This window comes from Gadus morhua, chromosome 9 (genome assembly GCF_902167405.1).
Source record: "Gadus morhua chromosome 9, gadMor3.0, whole genome shotgun sequence".
Classification (NCBI taxonomy): Eukaryota; Metazoa; Chordata; class Actinopteri; order Gadiformes; family Gadidae; genus Gadus; species Gadus morhua.
Window position 1 is genome coordinate 5,005,011 of NC_044056.1, and position 19,647 is coordinate 5,024,657.

The window sequence follows — 19,647 nt, forward strand, 5'->3', positions numbered from 1 at the left end:
GATGATGACGTATCCCGCCCAGGAGAAACAACACTAACCAATTTGGTTTGGTTGGCGGAAGGGGCACAGAGTTTTTTTTTTCAAATGATTTCATGTAATGGATGAAAATTATGTCAATCCGAGATATAGATATTGGGGCCAGAGCTGTAGATCGGGCCTCACGCAGGAGGAAGCCATTGAATCTTTGGAGATAAATGGTGACAAAACGAGTTAGCCCTCAGTTGAAAGCAATAAGCAGGAAAGGTCATATGCTTCTATGTGTGTGTGGATGTGTTTTCTCTGTATATAATGGCCTTTTGGTTATGATCAAGGGCAGGTTCGGTTCTCCTCAGTTTAATATCTGGTATTTCCAGTATAAGGGGACAAGATCTTTGGCAGCTGGAGTCAAGAGAGGAGCTTGCTTCATTCGCTCCACACATTTCTTGGATCAATTAAGTACAATCTTTTTTTGTGTGTGCGGGTATGTGCGCGTTTATGTTGTGTGTATAATTTGTGTGAATGTGTGAGGTTGCAAGGTGGCTAACATAACAGTAGAAACCTACTGCTTGGCGAGGGCATGCGTTATGCCGACTTGTTTTCACCGTCTGATTGCTTTGTTCTTAGCGACGTCTTTAACCACGTTAGAGAAGGACTTATGTTGTGACCTTTAAAGGTTATTTTCAGGCACAGAAGTAGAACTCGATCCATGGCCGTGCGTGAGTCACTTAAGCCTTGCTGTGCGATGGAGTGGCTGGCAATATGATTCAATCGGCTCAACAACAACGCAATATAATTTGGCCGGCACAGACGGATAGCAGTTTCAAGCCAATTTTCAACCCCAAAACAAAGTGCTAGCTTATGAGAATGCAGATTGAGCGCTTTCTACATTTCCGTGATTGCATTATTTTCTCTTAGCTATTGTAGTCATAGTAGTACTTTCCTCTGTCCTGCCCTGCTTTCCCCTCTTTGCCCACCTCTCATCTCCTCATCAACTCTCTCTTCTCCACTCCTCTCTCCTCTCCTTGCCAACCTCCTCTCCTCTCATCACCTCTCACTTCTCCTCTCTCCTCTCTACTTACCCACCTTCTCTTCTTATTCCCATTCACTTCTCCTCTCCTCTCTCGTTCCTCCTTACCCACCTCCTCTCATCTCTCCTCATCACCTCTTACTTCTCGTCTTTCCTTTCCTCTTTCCTTAACCGTCTCCTCTCATCTCCTCTCCCTTATCCAATCCTGCAATTCCTGCAGTTAAATATTACTCTTTGTAATATTTGTGCATATTTATAATTACTAGCCCAGTAAAACTGGCTAAATCATTAGCCTTGAGTAAGATTGCTTTGCTGATAACTTTACCCGCAATAATAAGGTATAATGATAACCCTGCTAAAATCGTTTCCCGAGGCCTGCCTGCCTCGGATAGTTTATGGCATTGTGTGTATCGGGTTTGACAGAGACCTAAGCTGACCTCCACGTTTGTCTGCCTGCATCAACACTTTATACTTTTGCATCAGTGCTCAGAGCATTTCTACTTGCTTCAGCTTTTTATTCAAAAAGTCTGCACTGTGCTGCACTGTGCAAATATACCAGTGCATGTCTGCACTGGTATATTTACTATTGTACCGCCTCATACTTTTACTTTTATTTGTTCAATTATTGTCTTTCATTGCTTTTCAATGATTGTTTACAGGGAACTTAATTAGTTTTCCCTTTATACGCATAACTTTATATCCAATTTAGAAATATGAAAAAAAGCATTAGATCAAGTTGGAAACATCATCTAATACTGTGCTGTACAACTTTAAATTAAACATGACAGTGTGGCAGGCACACAATAGTTGTTGATTGCATGCACAGCAACAACCTCTCTGATTAGAAAAGGCTTCACATGTGATTGGGGCTCTCTGGGGAACGGGAGCGGGGCGAAGGGACAGGTATCTTAGTTCATTCCAAGGTTGACAACAACACCCAGCCTCGGATGTGGCAGACGAGTCACTAGGCATTCAGACTCAACCGCAAACCGCAAGTTCATGCAAGGTCCACTGCACCGCAAGTGTAGAACAATGATTGCAGGACATGTGATTAACAGGGCATGTGATAAACCGAGCACAAAGGGCGCGCATCTGTCAGACACAGGGAATATAGTTATTATCATAACAATTATTATTAACGTTATGATTATGAATACAAGCGTATTTTTTTTGCAGTGGAAGTAGTAGAATAATATTATATTTACATTTATTCATTCAGGATATACTTTTATCCAAAGCGACAAAGCTGAAAACAATCAAGGCATAAATTCAACATTGGAGTAAAAAGGATAGCATACATAATCCATTATTTATTCTTCCCACTAGTCAATAATGCATGAAACAATGTGTTTCTATACAGTGCGTTAGCCCTGATAGATGGTGAGATATAAGTGAGTGGATGTCAACTCCAGTATAGAATACACGGTGTGAATCTCTGCCTGTGTATCTCTCTATTCCCACCAGCCTCACTATTGTCCAGTGCCTAATTGGCTCCCCTTTCAAGTGCATCCATCCAGGGACTCCCCAGGGAGAGGAACCTTGCAGCCTAACCCTTAACACTCTCTCTCTGCTTTATCGTAATGTAGGACCCTATTCCCACACCAAAAACCATGCATATGCATGAGCCACGGAGGAGAGACCGTGGACTGAATGCTCTGGACTGCTTGGTCCGGAGCATTTGTTTAGATGCAATCACATGGTTAAGTATATACGACATGTGCACGGATATGCATTTGTACATGCTCGGCATGATTCTGACAGATGTGTCAGTCATGTCCGTATAGATCACGATAAGCGTCATATGCACATTAATGAACTGCAGATTCAACCGTGAATGTCGCGAGAAGTACTGTTTGAACCAAGCCAGCATGGAAAAGTGGATCATGCAGAGATAACTGGTTAATTCGTTACACATCTCTTGGGGTGGTGGGTTTTAGGAAACCAGGATGAACTGCCTCAGGTCAGACCCAACCCAATGAGCTCCGACCTCGTATAGGATTGTCAAAACTTGGAGTGCCTCTTGTGCTGGTGTTCATTGTAAAGTGTATTTAGTTGGTCCGGTCTCTCTACCAATGCCAACAAATAGCAGCAGGATATTAAGGACAACCTAGGAAAATATCTGCTTATTCTGCGAGCTGCATGGGTGGACTCTGGCAAGATGGCTGCCAGGTTATGATGTTCTCAACACATACAGGTAATGATGTCCTGGGGTGGATCTGCTTGGTAGAGACAAGAATATCACATGGGAAAACATTATGGGGGGAAAATGGCTGGGGGATCATCCATCATGGCCGCTGACATGACAGGCAGCGCCATCTTCTCTCGTTTTGCTGTCGTTGTTGTAATTTGCCCGCTGACGGGTTTACTTGTGTGCTCCGAATCATATGCTATGGCTCTGCCACACGTCCCTTCCAATGACGCACTATTGCTTGGACGTCTTATAAACCGCGTGATGCGTTATCATTATCATGACATCAAATACAATAAAATAATACGAAATAAACAGACGTGGTCCTGAAAAAGTTAACTTATGATGGATTTGCCATGGATATGGCTGCAGGGAGGATGATTGAATTAGTTGTTCGATCCAGGACTCGACAACAAAGTGTGATTTTGTGCCAATATGCAGAGCAAGCACAGGCAGACAAAGATTGTGTAAGGTGGATTCATGGGAGAGAGTGGGTGTTGGAGGGTGAGTGTGGGACAAAGTTTACCGTAATACAATGATAATGTTGAGAATTTATTTCACATGTTCAAATTTCTGGTGTGAAGGAAAACACAAGGTCTTGAGTCAATCAGTTGTTGCTCACACAAACCTATAGGTGTCAATCACACCAGCAGTGTTATTCGTTATTGTGATAAACACAGATTTTTCACAGCAATTGTGTAATGGAAGTAATGGAAAAACCCGCAACACATTCTTTATTCCTATCGTGGAACGATGGAGCTAACGCTAAAAAAGAACATGTCCCTCCTCTGGCAGGCAACATTTGATAAATCAGCACATGTTTGGGTGCCAACAACTCTGGAATCAGCCAATTCTTTCAGGAGCTGGAAATGATGACGGCGGCATAGAGAATCTGACTGAACAATCTGTTCCCGGGGCTGATTATGTTGATAACCTACTGCGTGCTGCCAGGTGGCAGCCTACAGGCCGTGTTCTTTACTTACTCCTTCCACCACTCACACTATGGATTTAGCATTTTAGAAGTGCTTACTTGGATAAAAAACCAACTTCCACAAGGCACTTGTATCCCAAAGTGACAGCGTTTTATTGTCATGTGTGGAGTGTTGTGAATTGGGAGAATAGTTCTGTTGTTTTTTATCTTTGGAGCTACAGTTACGGTTTCAGTGGGAGAATTGCCAGATGTCTGATTTCCAAAACGAGTAATTAAGTAATAACTTAACACAGACTAATGTAGGGCGGTGTGAACCCCGATGTATTGGTAGATAAATCAACCTACATTCCGAACAAGACCCTACGATATCAAGTGAAACCGCTGGAATTGTGTTGCAATTTAGTAGCAGATAGAAATCCTGTCTTATTTGAACTGATGTCCTATTTAAGCACAATCTCTTTCCCCCCAAGCGGTTTTATATCGATATTTGCCTTTCGCGGGGTATACATATTTACACTGTATATACAAGGTTATGGGGGTAGAGATGGATTTGATTATGGGGGGGGGTGGTTGCACTCCAATTTATTTGAGCCAAAGATGTAACAGACACAATTGGTATTTCACCATCTCATTATCCGCCAATATTGCCGATTAGAATTCAAAGGCTATAGTAAATGTCAGAGAAAGGCCAGGGTTTTGTTTTTCAAATTGCATGCATAGAATGTGTTTATTTTATTCTCCCATATTCTTAAGCCAATAGCCAAATAAAAATAGCAGAGGATATTATGAAAGTAATGCATATCTTCCAATATATACTCATTAAAACCCAGACACTGCTGTCTGAAACAAATATATTTCGTTCATTGTTGTATTTTGTTTATTTATAAGTGGGGAAGAAGTCAGAAATGGTTATCATGTGCGTGACACAGCCCTCTGATAAGGCCCCTCATTGCATTGATCTTTCCACAGCTTTCCAGCGACCACATGAGAACTTTTATCTAAGGAGCTTTTCTCTTTTCCTAATTTTAAAGGTCTTTGTTTATGTTTTCCCACTGTAATTTAGATCAAAGGAAATGCTTGTGTTCGCAGGTCAGTTAAGACCTCAGCCTCAGCCAGAAGAAAGCTCTATTAAATCTTAACTTCATTTTTAAATTTATTTATGCTAATATTGGGTAGACTGCTGTACAGTTTGTATTCAAGGGCAGCATTTTCTTTGCATGTCCAATGTAGTTGGGTAAGAGTTATTTGGTGAACTTGTCGACCCCTAATTCAGTTATTAGGCTTTCCGAAATTAAACCGTGTGCATACATTTAACCATTCGAATTGCCTCCCCTAGCTATAAATATGCTGAAAATTGGTTTCAGGTAATGACTTTTTTCTCCTGAGTACTCCCAAGTTTTAGTTAGTTAAAAATATGGTTCAATTGAATAACAGACAATGGGGATGCCATGTTTAAAATAAAGTGCGTCAAATATGTGTTTGAGTAATTTACTTGATCCGTTGAAATAGTTTTATGGAAAGGCAGGCTTATTTATATAGCACAGTTCAAACACAAACCACATCCAGTATGCAACACAAAGGCAGGAATCACATTGTTAAGGCATTTCAGAAAGGACAATTGACAAAGGCATTTACTGTGTGTGTTACTTAGCTGACATCTGGAAGTGTCACAGTGTGGTATTTAGTAATAATTGTATATGGAAAGCGAAGCATCATGTCTGTCTCCATGACAGATAGATTGAAGCAATCAAGGAGGGAAATGTATTGTTCTCCTGGGGTTGGACTTGCAATAAGAGTGTGGGTGGATGCTCTAACGCAGCTCCATCAATATTAGTATGGTTTGAATATGACACCTCCTCCTTGTTGAAACCCGGTCACAAAACGCTTTTGTAGCAGAAACGAGCTGAGGCAAAAATTATGTTTCTTGTTGTCCTTAATGTGAGTTATTACTTTGCTGAGAGGAGGGGAAAAGCCTGGCACAGGCATTTTTCTAAAAAGGTGCACAACTGTAATAAACAGTACTTTAGAAAGTAAAACGTTAGGTAGCTTGATGTTGTTTTCATAAGTGCTACTTTTAAATAGTTTTAAAACTAGATGTATAAAATTCACTTGGGAAGTTATTCTATGCCTGTTCCACCCCGATATCAAACAAACCCTGCTGTGAATCTGAATTAACTTTGAAGATTTACCATTCCTATTCACAAAACCATCATTCAACACATGACACATTGAGCTTTGATCGTCTTGATAATCAGTAAATTGAAAACGTACTGAACATATAAAGCGCTTGTCTGAAATATGGCCAGCGCCTTACCATTTGGGCCCCCCATTCACCCATTCATGCACTCGTTCATGCACTCATTCATACACTGACAGCGGTGTCAGCCACGCATGGCAACAGCCTGGTCCTTGGCAGCAGTTGGGGTGAGGCGTCTCGCTGGGGGACACCTTGACACCTGGCGAAGAGGAGCCGAGGATTAAACCAGCAACCTTACCCAACCTCACTGATGCTCTCGAGCAACTGTCACTCCAGTGAGTATGTAATATACAACTGTTTTTTCCAGCAACTCTGTAGCTTGCAGTCAGGGTTGATGATGACTGATGAAATCCAGCTAGCCCATGTGTTTATATTACCACGACTCAGTTCTTTAGCAGATACTAACATCCAAAGCACCCAACAGTGGATTCATCTCCATATCATTGAGGGTGTCTTTATTTCGTGTCTCCTTTATTCAGTTTGGTGGGCGGAGCCCAGTGTTTAACACTGAAGTCTTTGGAGATTGGAAAGGTAGTGATGAGCAATCTGCTGCTGATCTAAGGCTTGATTAAAAGCAAGGCCAGGGGCTAATTCATTGGCCTTTTATTTCAATGACAGGCTCATTATCCCAGAGCGGGGCGGAGAAAAGTCACAGAGGTTTCAAAGCATTGTGGGGCTACCGAGGGGAAGAGGTGAACAATGTTAATTCTCCCTTTTGGATGATTCCCCAGGGAACTGTTCATGTTGATTATTATGCAATCCTAATAGAGACTTGATGAACAATATTGTCAGTGTTTCCCAATCCCTGTGGCTGAACCTGAGGTCTCTTTTTATTTTGTGCTTGCATTTTGGTGTGTCCAGACTATTTTTGTAATGGTGGTAAAGGAACCATAGTCTCACAAATAAGACTTTAGATTCGTATTAAAAGTCTGACGGCGGACGACTTCAAACCCGGGTGAACGTGGAGTTTCCCTCTCTTTCGCTTCGCATTTCGAAACATCTAGCTTGTGCAAAACATGGACAGGAACGAACAGTCCTTGTTTACAATTTAAAGAAAAAGACCCATGTTGTTCCATGAATCCATTTTGTTTCTGTTTTCAAAGGGCAATCGTGCGAAAGGCGAACCCGTCCGTCCCGAACGGGGCCGGCGGTCCAGTCTGTTTGTTTTCTCCGTGTTTGAGGAACGTCGTGTTCAAATGTCAGGGCGACACCGGGGCCCGCTCCCCTCGTTCCAGAGCCAAACCAGCAGCCTGAGTCCCCCCCTAGGTCGCCGAGGAGGGCGGTACATCGCCCGAGGCGTCTGGATCCTTGATTAACAATGAGTGATCGGCAGACGACCCCCGATGCAGAACACAAGGGCAACCCCGTGATACAGATACGAGAATATTAGCACTTTTAATATTAATATCGAAGTGTTTTCCTAGCATCAAAGATCACTCATGCGGCTGCCTCAGGTCCTTCGCAATCCCATTTGCATAAATATTAGTGGTTCGATATTAGGACATTTCTATCCAGTGCAGCTTAGCAAATACATTAGATTCCGATATGTCATCAGTGAGCATAGGCTTAAGGAAGGCTACAGATGGCAGACATCAGGGTTCGAACCCAGTCCCTTGTGGATGGGAATCGAACCCACTATCCTTCCCTCCTACACGACGTGCACAAACGTAAATGTGTGGTCCCCATGTGTATGGTAACTACAGCTTCGAGCCCGCCCGTCCCCCACATTGACCCTGAAAAAACGATTGTACCGCCAAAAAGACGTTCGATACTTGTCATTAGTCCTTTCCATTCGGCTCATAACGAATAAGCCGATAGGGTTGATCAGGTGTGAGTGATTACTCTGCGGCAGGTGGCGAGTGTCATCTCTCTAAGGGTGTCCCATGGGATGGGCTCTCATTACAAGGCACTTTAATTGAGCACATATTTGCATGTTTTTCATATCGTCCGATTGGCCCTGTTGTGAGAACCACGCCTGCCCCCCAAGCTGACTTACCCCCCCACCGCAAGACACAGAGGGGCGCGGGAGGATGATGCATCAGGATTTGATTGTTATTTAAAAGCAGCCAATCAGAGGCGAGGCTAACCACCATTGTGAATTAGTTGTTCATTTCACATCTCTTTTTTTTCGGCGTCACGTGTGCGTGGCTTAGCCTATCACTTCCGTTGGGGGAACGCAAATTGGCAACATTCCGCACATCCATATCACACTCTAATTGGATTTTCCTCTGAAACCCCCAGCGGTGCTGTTTCAGATGCCTATAAATCACGCATGCCACAGCGAGGGGAAGTCATAAAATATGCCCAAAGAAAGACAGACCCCTGCATGCAAGATGTTGACAACATCGAAAGAAAGGATGAGCATTCGGCTCGGACATGGTATTTTTGGACTGATCTGCCTGGCACCGCTGAAGGTGTTATTCTGGTGTCACATTCTCTTTAATTCCTACTAGTTGTGGAAGTAGTGGCTTGCAGATAATTTTTTCTAATTTGTTATCTTCATTCATTAGTTGTATTCGTTTTCATGGGGTGGGCTAACCGCTATGCTAATGCCCGTTTTTTGGAAAAACAGAGCCAACTCTGCATTGAATTCTCTGTACGTCCTTGTGTGTTTATGTGTGTGTGTGTTTGTGTGTGTGTTTGTATGTGGCTGTTAAGATGTAATTTTCTAGCACCCACTTCAAAATGCCTTTCACCAGCTTGGCCTCGCTAGGCTCTGAACCCTCCGATGAACCTATTGATGAATGTCAGCCACGCTGGGCATAGATATGCTCAGGGTCACTTCCATTTATCTCAGGGAATTAGGGCAATCAATACGATGACGTTTCCATGGCAACAGGTCTACGGGGCCTTCGCACAGTAGCCATGCCATTATCCAGGTTGAAGTTTTCGCCGGAGTTTGTTAATGGGGACAGGAGATACCCAAGAAGGTTAGGTTTGCTGTCACATCCTCAAAAGACAAATGTTTAGACACCTGGTGGCTCAGGTGTTCGACTTCCAGCCAAAAGGTTGTAGGTTCTGTTCCTGCCTCGTACCTGTGGCCATCGTTAGGCAAGATGCCCTTGAATGACAAGTTTTTTTAATTCGTCACATTAAATAATCTGCAATATCGCTGAAAATACATTTTATTGGTATACCGAATGCTTTTTTTTTTGCGTTCTCGCTGCTGTTCAATTATTTCTTTAGCTAGCCGTTATATTTTTAGATTTACTTAATTCACGTCAAATGATGTCTTTGTCCTCAGCGATAAAATCGAAATAGTTCACGAGAACTTGTTAATGTCCACACACACACACACACACACACGCACACACACACACAAATACACCCGCCCCCATGCGGATGGCACGGCCTAAGTAATGAGCCCTGACATTTACCATTTTTATTTCGGGCCTGCCTGGCTGTTCTGTCTCTCTGATTAGCTCTGACCTGTGTCTGAGGGGGGGGGGGGGGGGGGGGGGGGGCGCAGAAAGGCCATGACCCCAATGTTACCAACAGGTAATGAGTAGTGCACACTCAGGTGTGAGCGTGTGATGTCCTGACCGCATCAGAGACAAAGCCCATAGATCAACATGGCAGCTGACTACCAGGCACAGCCCGAAAAACCACAGGAGCACGCAGAGGATAAAACACACACGAGTCAAGCATAGCTTATCTTTTGTTAAAGTAGAAGCTAAATTAAATTTAGCAAAATCAGTGATAATCTTTTTTTTGTGCCTCAGATAGACTTTTGGCCATCAGTTGAGAACAGCTGAAAGAGAAAGATATGTCATGTATAATCACAGCCAAAACAAAGCGTGGTCAAAGACCGGTCGGTATAATAATGCCAAATAAGCACGATATGAGAGAGGGGTAGCTATGTTTTTTCATAGCCTCCAATATATCCTTTAATATTGATCCATCCGTTCTTCGCTTGATGTCTGTTGGTTGAGATGATGAAGACAACAGCACCACAACGCAAACCCGACAATACTGGAGTTGGTTGAGGTGGAGACACTATCAGAAAGAGCTTCTTGGACCATTCTCTTTAGTGGTTTATACTTTGGTTTATGGGGTCTGGTCTGTATTATGTCACATTTAAATGAGAAGCATTAGCACAGAGCAGATACACGTGAGTTAAATAAAGCATAAGAAGAGGCTTACTGAGCATGTATATAGAAAAAAAGGGAAGATCATTAGGTCATTTAGCAGTGGCTTTTATCCAAGCGACATTTTATCTTAATGACTTACAGGTGATGCTGAGAACCAACAAAGCATTCAGTCAATATGGGAAGTGGCTACGCTGCTAAGTGCTAGATGAGGGAAAGGAAGGTGACTGTGTGCAGATTTGATTTTAATTAGGGAGGCTGGGTTTTTGATCCTATCAAAATAGGAAAGAATAAATCTGAATCTAAATTAAGCAGATTGATGCTGTGAGTGTCTCCATGGACAAAGTGTTCTACTCCAGCCTGTCCACTTCATAGTGTATTAATTGTGTGACTGATGTTAAGGCACTGCTCATTTCAGCTAGGATGATGGGAGCTGGTTTCTCTGGCTTTCACTTGAGAAGTTCCCCATCTCTCTCTCTCTCTCTCTCTCTCTCTCTCTCTCTCTCTCTCTCTCTCTCTCTCTCTCTCTCTCTCTCTCTCTCTCTCTCTCACTCACTCTTTCTCCAGCCCTCGCTCTCTCTCTCTCTCTCTCTCTCCCTCTCTCCCCCATGCTCCCTCTCTGTCTCTCTCTCGTTCTCTCTTTCGTGCTCTCTCTCTCTCTGTCTCTCTCTCTCTCTCTCTCTCTCTCTCTCTCCCTCTCTCTCTCTCCCTCTCTCCCCCATGCTCCCTCTCTGTCTCTCTCTCGTTCTCTCTTTCGTGCTCTCTCTCTCTCTGTCTCTCTCTCTCTCTCTCTCTCTCTCTCTCTCTCTGTCTCTCTCTCTCTCTCTCTCTCTCTCTCTCTCTCTCTCTCTCTCTCTCTCTCTCTCTCCCTCTCTCTTTCGTGCTCTCTCTCTCTCTCGTTCTCGCGCTCTCGCGCTCTCTCACTCAAACTCTTTCTCCCTCCCCCCTCCCTCCTCCCCCCCTGTCCTCCTCCCTATGGATACACTCACTGGTTGTGTTGTTGTCAGTGTTAGGCGGAGACGGTCGTGTGGAGATGGTTCGCAGCGAGGACGTTTTAACGTGTAACTGTTAAAGAAAGGCCACCCTGCCGAGCAGGAGAGTATGCCCTCAGAGGGGAAATGATTGCTGCTACACTGAGTGAGGGGACTTCTATTGGTAGACTCACATATCATGGCAAGCTTTATGAGCACGTAAAACACATTTACGAGCTCTGTCTTTTAATCAATGCCTCGATGGCTTTGAGCGTCCACCTTCATTTCATAATTTTCTTTTTGGGAAAAAAAGTCGCCTGCAATTCGATCAATATATATGTTTGTTTTTTTATTCAGTATTCTAAATGTTATATGTCATCTATTTTGGCTTGATGGGCTCCTTCTCAAATGACTTATAAAAACCTGGCAGTATCAAATAAAGGTTTTAATGTGCAACTGATCTACACCATTTACTGACTGCTATCAATGTTGTTGTTGTTTTTTCCATCTAATGTATTTGTGGCATTTGTGGTTTTTAGAAAGACTGAGAATTCAAGAAGTCGCAGGCAGAGCCGGACATGGGGAGGCACAAAATCCAAGTCTAACCCTCTCAACAGTTCAACAATAATTGTCTTTCTGGCATTTAAAATGATTGTTTCTTAAGCACCATGTTTCCTTCCTCACCGACGAAACAATGGTGGTAACATTTCCCAGCAAAACAAATCTCACCATTTGCCATGTCTTTCTCTGCAATTGTCTTTTTTTGCTGTGTTTCTTGAGAAAATAACTGTACATTATATGCATTTTTTCAATCTGATGCAGATAATCGTCAAGATTCAAGCATGTGCTGCCAATATTTTAAATTGTCTATACATCATGTTGAAGGTCAATCCCTTTAGAAAATCAGCAGTACATAACTATATGTATTTGAGTGACGAATAAGTTGGAGATACAATTTTAAGCACAAATTGTAAATGCATTACCACTGTTTTGTCCTTTTGCACAAACAAAGGTATCGGTGTGTCTAATACATCACACTAATACATTTGTAATGCTTTTGACCGGATAATAATATTTCAAAATACTTCTACATGGCCATATATATGCCAATAATCAGCATTAATTTATAGTAAATTTGTTGTATTTAGAATTTACAAAAATAATTAGTCAATCTAATGCTAGCAATAATGGTCTTCCAAATGTAAACATGTAAAATGGACATGTTCAGGTAAAAACATCAGACCAAATTGGTTAGAAGAGGAAACAATCACCATGTTGATAGAACTGGGTCTATGGGTCTAATTCTTAAGGTAAGGTTATTGGGTAAGTAATGTCTAAATGTATACCTTTGTTAACATGAACACCATTTCCTTAGTTGTCATGTACACCATTAGTAAACATGAAAACCCTTGGTAAATCATTACTAGACTTTAAGTTAACTGAATCGACTTTTAGCTAATTAATTAATTAATTAATTAATTAATTAATATGAATCAGTGGTACACTTAATATAAAGTGTTACTTTAGTCTTAAATATTTTAAATAATTTCAAGCATAACCGACGGCTGCAAGGGAAAGAAAACACATAGTTTAGGTTTAAGTATCTTTTTTCTAAACCTATCATGGCATCTGAAGTTATGTTTCCTTCCACTTTTCATCCCAACTCACACGGACATTGTAGCATCAGGAGGGGGCAAACCCCTACGGTTCAACAGTATTGATCAAAGTCAGCTGGATCAATAGGTGTCTACTATTCCCTCTGAGGCAAAGCAAACACAACCTGACGTGCAACATGGCCTGACGTTTGATGACTGCATTTTTAGAGATCAGGCTGGCTATTCCTCCACATCTTTTCACTCCTCAACGTTGTGGTGTTTCAACACTATATATGTCAACTGCAGGGTAGATTCATGAACGATTACGCAATCAAATCATTAAACAGGCTTCTTCGTTTTCATGCCTGGCAAAGAGCACCCATCGCTCTGTTTGAAAACACATTTTCAGGGTGTAAAAAAAATCCCTGGAATGTTGGTGCTATGGAGAAAATGCACGCCACATATACAAATACGAAGCACAACTCTACAGTATATTAAATACAAAATAAGAGAAAAACAAATACAAACATATACAATCAAAGACATAACGTAACACTAATGTAAAAAAACAAAACACTACAAAACAGTACACACTACACAACACATCAAGGCCCACCAGCTTTAAGGGAATCCTATCTCTCGCTTTTTCAACCGGAGCCCGCCAAAGGGAAAGCTGCGGAAGGAAATGTCACAAAACAAGCCAGAGAAATCTTCATTCCATCAGTATAGTCTTTTTTCTCTGCGGCCGGGCGTCTTCCTGATGATTTCTCCTCGTAGAATTTCATAGAGCATTCATTTGTCATTTCAAGGACATCACAAAGCACGTCTCCTTCTCATATACAAGGTATAGTTTTTCTCTTTCTATGTCCCAGTCGGTGTTGCTCAGCACCGCGACCTCACCACAATCACTACCCGATGGCACGCTGTGGCGACATGTCTCAAGGACGTCGTTAATAAAGAACAGGGGAAGTGTGTGAGACAGCTCGGCGACGAGGACCAATCACGACTCGGCGCCACTCAAACTTAACGAGCGCCGGCGACAGGACAGCAGAAATGTCTCTGTTGTTTTTTTTCTTGTCCCAGATCTTCGAATTGTTTTTTCTTTCTGTTTGCGACAGAGAGAAATCAGTCTCGGTTTGTGAATTGTAGTGTAGTTCCAATCCCCTCAGCTCAGTAGGGTCGGACTGGCAGAGTAGCCATGGCAGGATTGGCAAAGGAACAGACAGCGTGAAATATTCACAAAGTAATCAAAATGTTATCACGAGTTTGAATTAGAATTACAGACTGAGGGTTTAGGTCTTAATGAAGAGCGGTTCATGTTGTCTCTTGACAAATTGCCAAATTTATGAGAAGTTTGCTCGTTATTGAATCAAATAGAAAAACAGAATTATCATCTTTTTCAAGCTCATGCTAGCCGCCGTCAACTCATAACTTTGAGGCTACATGTTCTCTGGGGAGAAGTGAAGTGCTAGTGAAGGCAGCACCAGTGGAGCTGTCCAAGGTACCAGCTGCTGTACCAGCAGCAGGCGGGCGAGCCACTGAGAACGGGCTGACCAATAGTTCCTCCTCTTTGCTCGTTATCCATGACGAGTCTCACCTTGATCTGAACGCCTGCTGTCTCCTTGCAGATTGCTTCTGTTAGGCTTGGTTTTTTTTTTCGCCGATGCACTTTAAGATCATCTGAAAGGTCAGGTATATCTGTCCTCTGGTGGTTATTTTCTGATCTGATCATGTCTGGCCTTGGCCTTGCTTTATATCCGGTTTGTTCCTTGCTACTTTCAGATCAAATTAACCAATACCTTCTCTCTTGTTAGCTATGGAGCCAAGGTGTTGCATTCTGGATGTTCAAGGCTGACGGCAAGGTGAGCTGGCATCTCCTTTTGATAAGTAACAATTTAGCTTACAGTTGATTTGCAGCGATCCTGCAAAAAGCATAAGACTGACATAACATCTGATGCCTTCAGTTTAGGCAACAGTTAGTTAGATACATTCTGACATTTATTTGAGAGCACAGAATTAAACACTGCACAGGACCTTGGGAACGTCTATGCTAGCCCTATACTGCAGCATATTTCTTTTTGCGACACTGCAGCTGTTCGTTTACCTCTCTGAACCCACCGTCCCGGCGCCAGATGCCCTCATTGACTATGCGACCACGTTTGACCGTTGCTAAACAGCTATTCAGCGCTAGGCTAAGACCTGAGATCCAAGGCTAAGAGCTAACATTTCAGCCAGAGCTCGCACCAGCCTGTTCCCATGTGTCCGCAGCAGACGTCTCCCTGGGAGGGCTGACGGGCCACCCGTTCTCCGCCCCTGGTGCCTCTGACCCCTCCCCCATCTCAGCCAGTAACCATAGGAGCTGCGCCACGCATGTGAGTGCGAGTCGTTATAATATACATTTGTAGCAGTTGACCCCTGCCACGCCCAACCACTAGGGGGCTGCCACACGCAGCTGAACTGGTGGCTAAGCTAGTCACGCCGACCCTGGGAAACACGTAGATGTTTCTAGGAGCCCGTTTTATTGCCGAGATCGCAAGTACGTCGCGTGCACACGTTGTAACGGACCATTTGTCTTGTTTGTAACAGGGCCTTATTTGGGTGCAGGGCCCTTGATAAACAGTGAAATAAATCAATGAAATCAAGCTATCTATTTTTTTACATTTATACATCTTTAAACAAAGCTTTTACAAAGTGCTCAACATTCATGCAACGCAGACCACTGCAGGTAGGTGCAGGAATGGGGGGCTGGTGTGGAGGTGGAGGTGGGACCACGGCTGCAGCAGGTGAGGGTGGGGGGGTGTGAGGCAGGAGTGGAAGAGGGTGAAGGAGGGAGCAGGAGGAGGGGTACGGCTGTGAGGCAGGAGTGGAGGTTGGTGGAGGTCGGGGCAGGAGTGGAACCGGGCAGAGGCGGAGGCGGGAGCCGACCAGGAGGTGGGAGTGGGGCTGTGAGGTAGGGTTGGGGCTCTGATTCAGGAGTGGAGGAGGGCGGAGGTGGGGGGTCGGGCCTGTGATTCAGGAGTGGAGCAGAGTTTAAGTGCAGTGAACGAGCAGCAGTAGTAATTTGCGGGGGAGAGGCGGCAGTGGCAGAACTAGCGGTTAAGCAAATAGTGTACGGATAATGCCGGCCATTAGGCGAGGGAACTATTAAGCAGAGGAGGGAGGAGGAGGAGGAGACAGAGAAGTAGAGATAAGCCTGCCACCACAGCCCTGCTGAAGTCCCCACTAGACCAAGAGATGTCTGGCCAGGGATTGTGATATTGCTGGTTTGATCCCCTCATGATTTGATTTTGGTTTGGTCCCCTCATGTTGTCTGTCTGTAGGCATTCCCCAAGCAACTTCTTCTACCCTTACCTGCTACTTGTACTTCAGCGTATTGCTTTGTATACAATCATTTAATCAAATAACCCCCAAGAAATCCTTTTTTTGAGAATTGGTGTCTCTAAAGAATGGCCCCTACTGCCGTCCAAAATGCTAAACCCAATTTCCGGATTATTTATCCGACTAGGTTTTTGCGTCCTCTTTCAGTCTGCTTCCTTTGTGATTGTAGATTGATAAAAAAAAAAAGCAACAATGCCTTTTCCAAGCCTGTTTTTAAAAGCTTTCAGGGGCTTTTCAGGGGCAGCAGTATCATTAAATATTCAATCTCATTTCAGTTTTTTTTGCGACATAATTCCCAGAGTTCATTCATCATATCACCTATTGATGGGTAGGTCGATCTGTAATTTTGGGATCTCATTTTCATGTTTGTTTGTTAAAAACAGTCATTATTCTAATTTTGAATGGTCAAATTTTCTGACATCCACCGTTGTTGTCTGTGATTAGATGAGAGATGGTACATTTGTTCCAACATCAAGTGCGGATATACATACATTTACTGAATTTAGTTGAAGCTTTTATCTAAAGTTAATGTACATAACCATAGAGTAGGCCTCTAAACATGTGCTCGGGAAAACGAGAAAATAGACTTTCTCTCCTTCTACTAGGCAATTATAGAAGTTCCAGATATGGTAGCGGTCTTCATTCAGGAATTGACTTGGGATAAACTGCCTGAGTCAACCTGACAACAAAAGAGTTCAGGTTTTTAACCTACCATCTGGTGTATGAGCAACTCCCTACAGGTGGGTTGAGCCGAGCCCACCCACCCGATCAATCAATAAAACAATCAGTTACCCCATGACATATCCCGCTAAGTCTACAACGGTCAAAAGCAGATTTAAAACTGCGGGGGCCGGTGGAGCCCCGTTGTGAATTCAACGCAATTGGACTGTATAAAACACAGGCTGAACCGACATTCGCTATGTGTACATTTGTTGAAACTGTTGCAGACTTTTTTCAAAAACAATACAAGAGCACAAAAAGAGAACACGAGTGAGAGGGGTGGACCGTGTAGTCCTCTAGACTTTTGGGGTATACTTGCATCAGTACTATAGAGAAGTGGTCCCCAAGCTTTTTGGCACCACTGCTCTTGAGGACCGATAGGTTTGGGACCACTGCTCTTTAGGACACCACTTACCAGAACACAACAAGTACATCGATGTGGAAACATACCGTCTACCACGTTTTTTTCTCCCCACTTCTTTTGAACGATTTAATATCCGAATCCGGCAAAAGCCCGCGTCGATAGACTAATTTGTTTGAACGTCCCCAAACGGCCAGTGTGTTTTCCAAAACGCCTATTCAGAGGAAACACGGTAACCACGTTCACAGTGTTTTGCTCGTCGCTAAAAAAACTCTTAATTGCCGAGCAGCAGACAAGCTGCGGTTGTTTCTAACTCGAACCGACGTGACATCTGAAGCGCCGCCGAGAAGGGGGGAACAACAACAACAACAACAACAGCGCATATCGAGAAGCAGCTAAAAACTCTGGCCTCTTCGAAGGACTATTTCCAGCAACCAGCCATTAGAGCTCTATAGACAGGCCTCTGGCGTTTCAATGTAAAAGTGACATTTAGAAGAGGCTGCAGATGACTCTATTGACACTTGGATAGGCAGTAATTACGTCTCCCTTTAGCAGCCATTGTGCAAGGCATTTCTTTCCTAAATGTCAATTATCATGGCTGCGGCGTTCTGCGGCTAACCCTCCGTTAGAACTATAAACATTAGAGGCTTTTCGAATTTGTCTGCATTATCCTTGGTCCCCTTTGAGGGGGGATTTGGGCGGGAGGTAGTGAGGTCACATGCATATGTATGTATGTGTAACAGTTTCTTGTTTGCCTCTGAATGTTGTATATTGGTGTTTGAGAAGGTAACTGAATAATACTTGTTTTTCCTGAGAGTACCTTCCAATAGCCAAACAGAAATGTCTGTGTAGATTTGTGTAGTTAAACAACTCACACACACACACACACACACACACACACACACACACACACACACACACACACACACACACACACACACACACACACACACACACACACACACACACAGTCGATCTAATCCATCTAATTCTCGATTGAATATTCATTCATAATGCATTTTCATTTCCCAAAGACATTACTCGCTATCACACATTGACGTCGGTGATGTCTTATGATGACTACAGCTTTGGCTGGGTGATGGGGTGTATTTATCAAACTCCCCACACATTCCACAAGGGACTCTCAACATCCAGGAGAGGATCACTCAGAAGCATCCATCTGGATCCACTCACACACGAGCCACACAGGATGATGTGTGTGTGTGTGTGTGTGTGTGTGTGTGTGTGTGTGTGTGTGTGTGTGTGTGTGTGTGTGTGTGTGTGTGTGTGTGTGTGTGTGTGTGTGTGTGTGTGTGTGTGTGTGTGTGTGTGTGTGGTCTATTGTCATCCTCACACTGAAGTATCGAAGCCATAGAATGATAATCTGGATGAGGTCCATGTTCTGGCTCAGTGCACGCCATTTGAAACACACACTCACGCACGCACACATACACACACACACACACACAGAGGACAGCAAGACCATTCAGAAACACACACACACACACACACACACACACACACACACACACACAGACTCAGCATTCTGGTCCCTTGAGGTAGACCTGGCTGAGCCTTGCACAGACGAACGCACCCTGGCGCCACATTAAGCACTCGTGTTCAAAAAGCACTTCCCCGACTCAGCCTCTCACAGCGTCCACCTCTAACACTCCTCCACCAGCCTGCTGTCAGCGCCGCGTCCAATCTGACGGGTATTAATTACCTCAGCCCAGACGCAAGGTGTGTTTGATGAGCAGAGCAGAGCAGAGGTACTGCAGGTAGAGCGATCATGCATAGAGCGTCCTTCGTTCACAAAGGCAATTCTGTTCTCCCTAAGCAGGAGATCGTTTTATGTGCGTTTTAAAAGGCAAAGAAAAATATTTAAAGCCCTGATTGAAACGTATATAATGTTGAGGTGAACCTACGATTTCCTGCTCCAGAGATTTGTTGCGGTGTATAAGGTGCAGGAGAAAGTGAAAAAATGCTGCCAGATGCATGGTTAAATGATAACGATGGGGATGACGATGGTCTTGCAGAGTTTTCCGATGACGGTGTCGTGCGGAATGGAAGCTGAAAGCGGTCCAGGGAAAAGAACATTTCACACCTCGCCTCACATAACTCGTCAGACTCCTCAGCGTCGCTCTGTATCTGC

General features: G+C 43.6%; 1 pseudogene; it reads left to right on the forward strand.

Annotated features, from left to right (window-relative positions):
- Window positions 1-283: 283 nt before the first annotated feature.
- On the forward strand, window positions 284-446 carry LOC115551614 (uncharacterized; annotated as a pseudogene).
- Window positions 447-19,647: the final 19,201 nt, after the last annotated feature.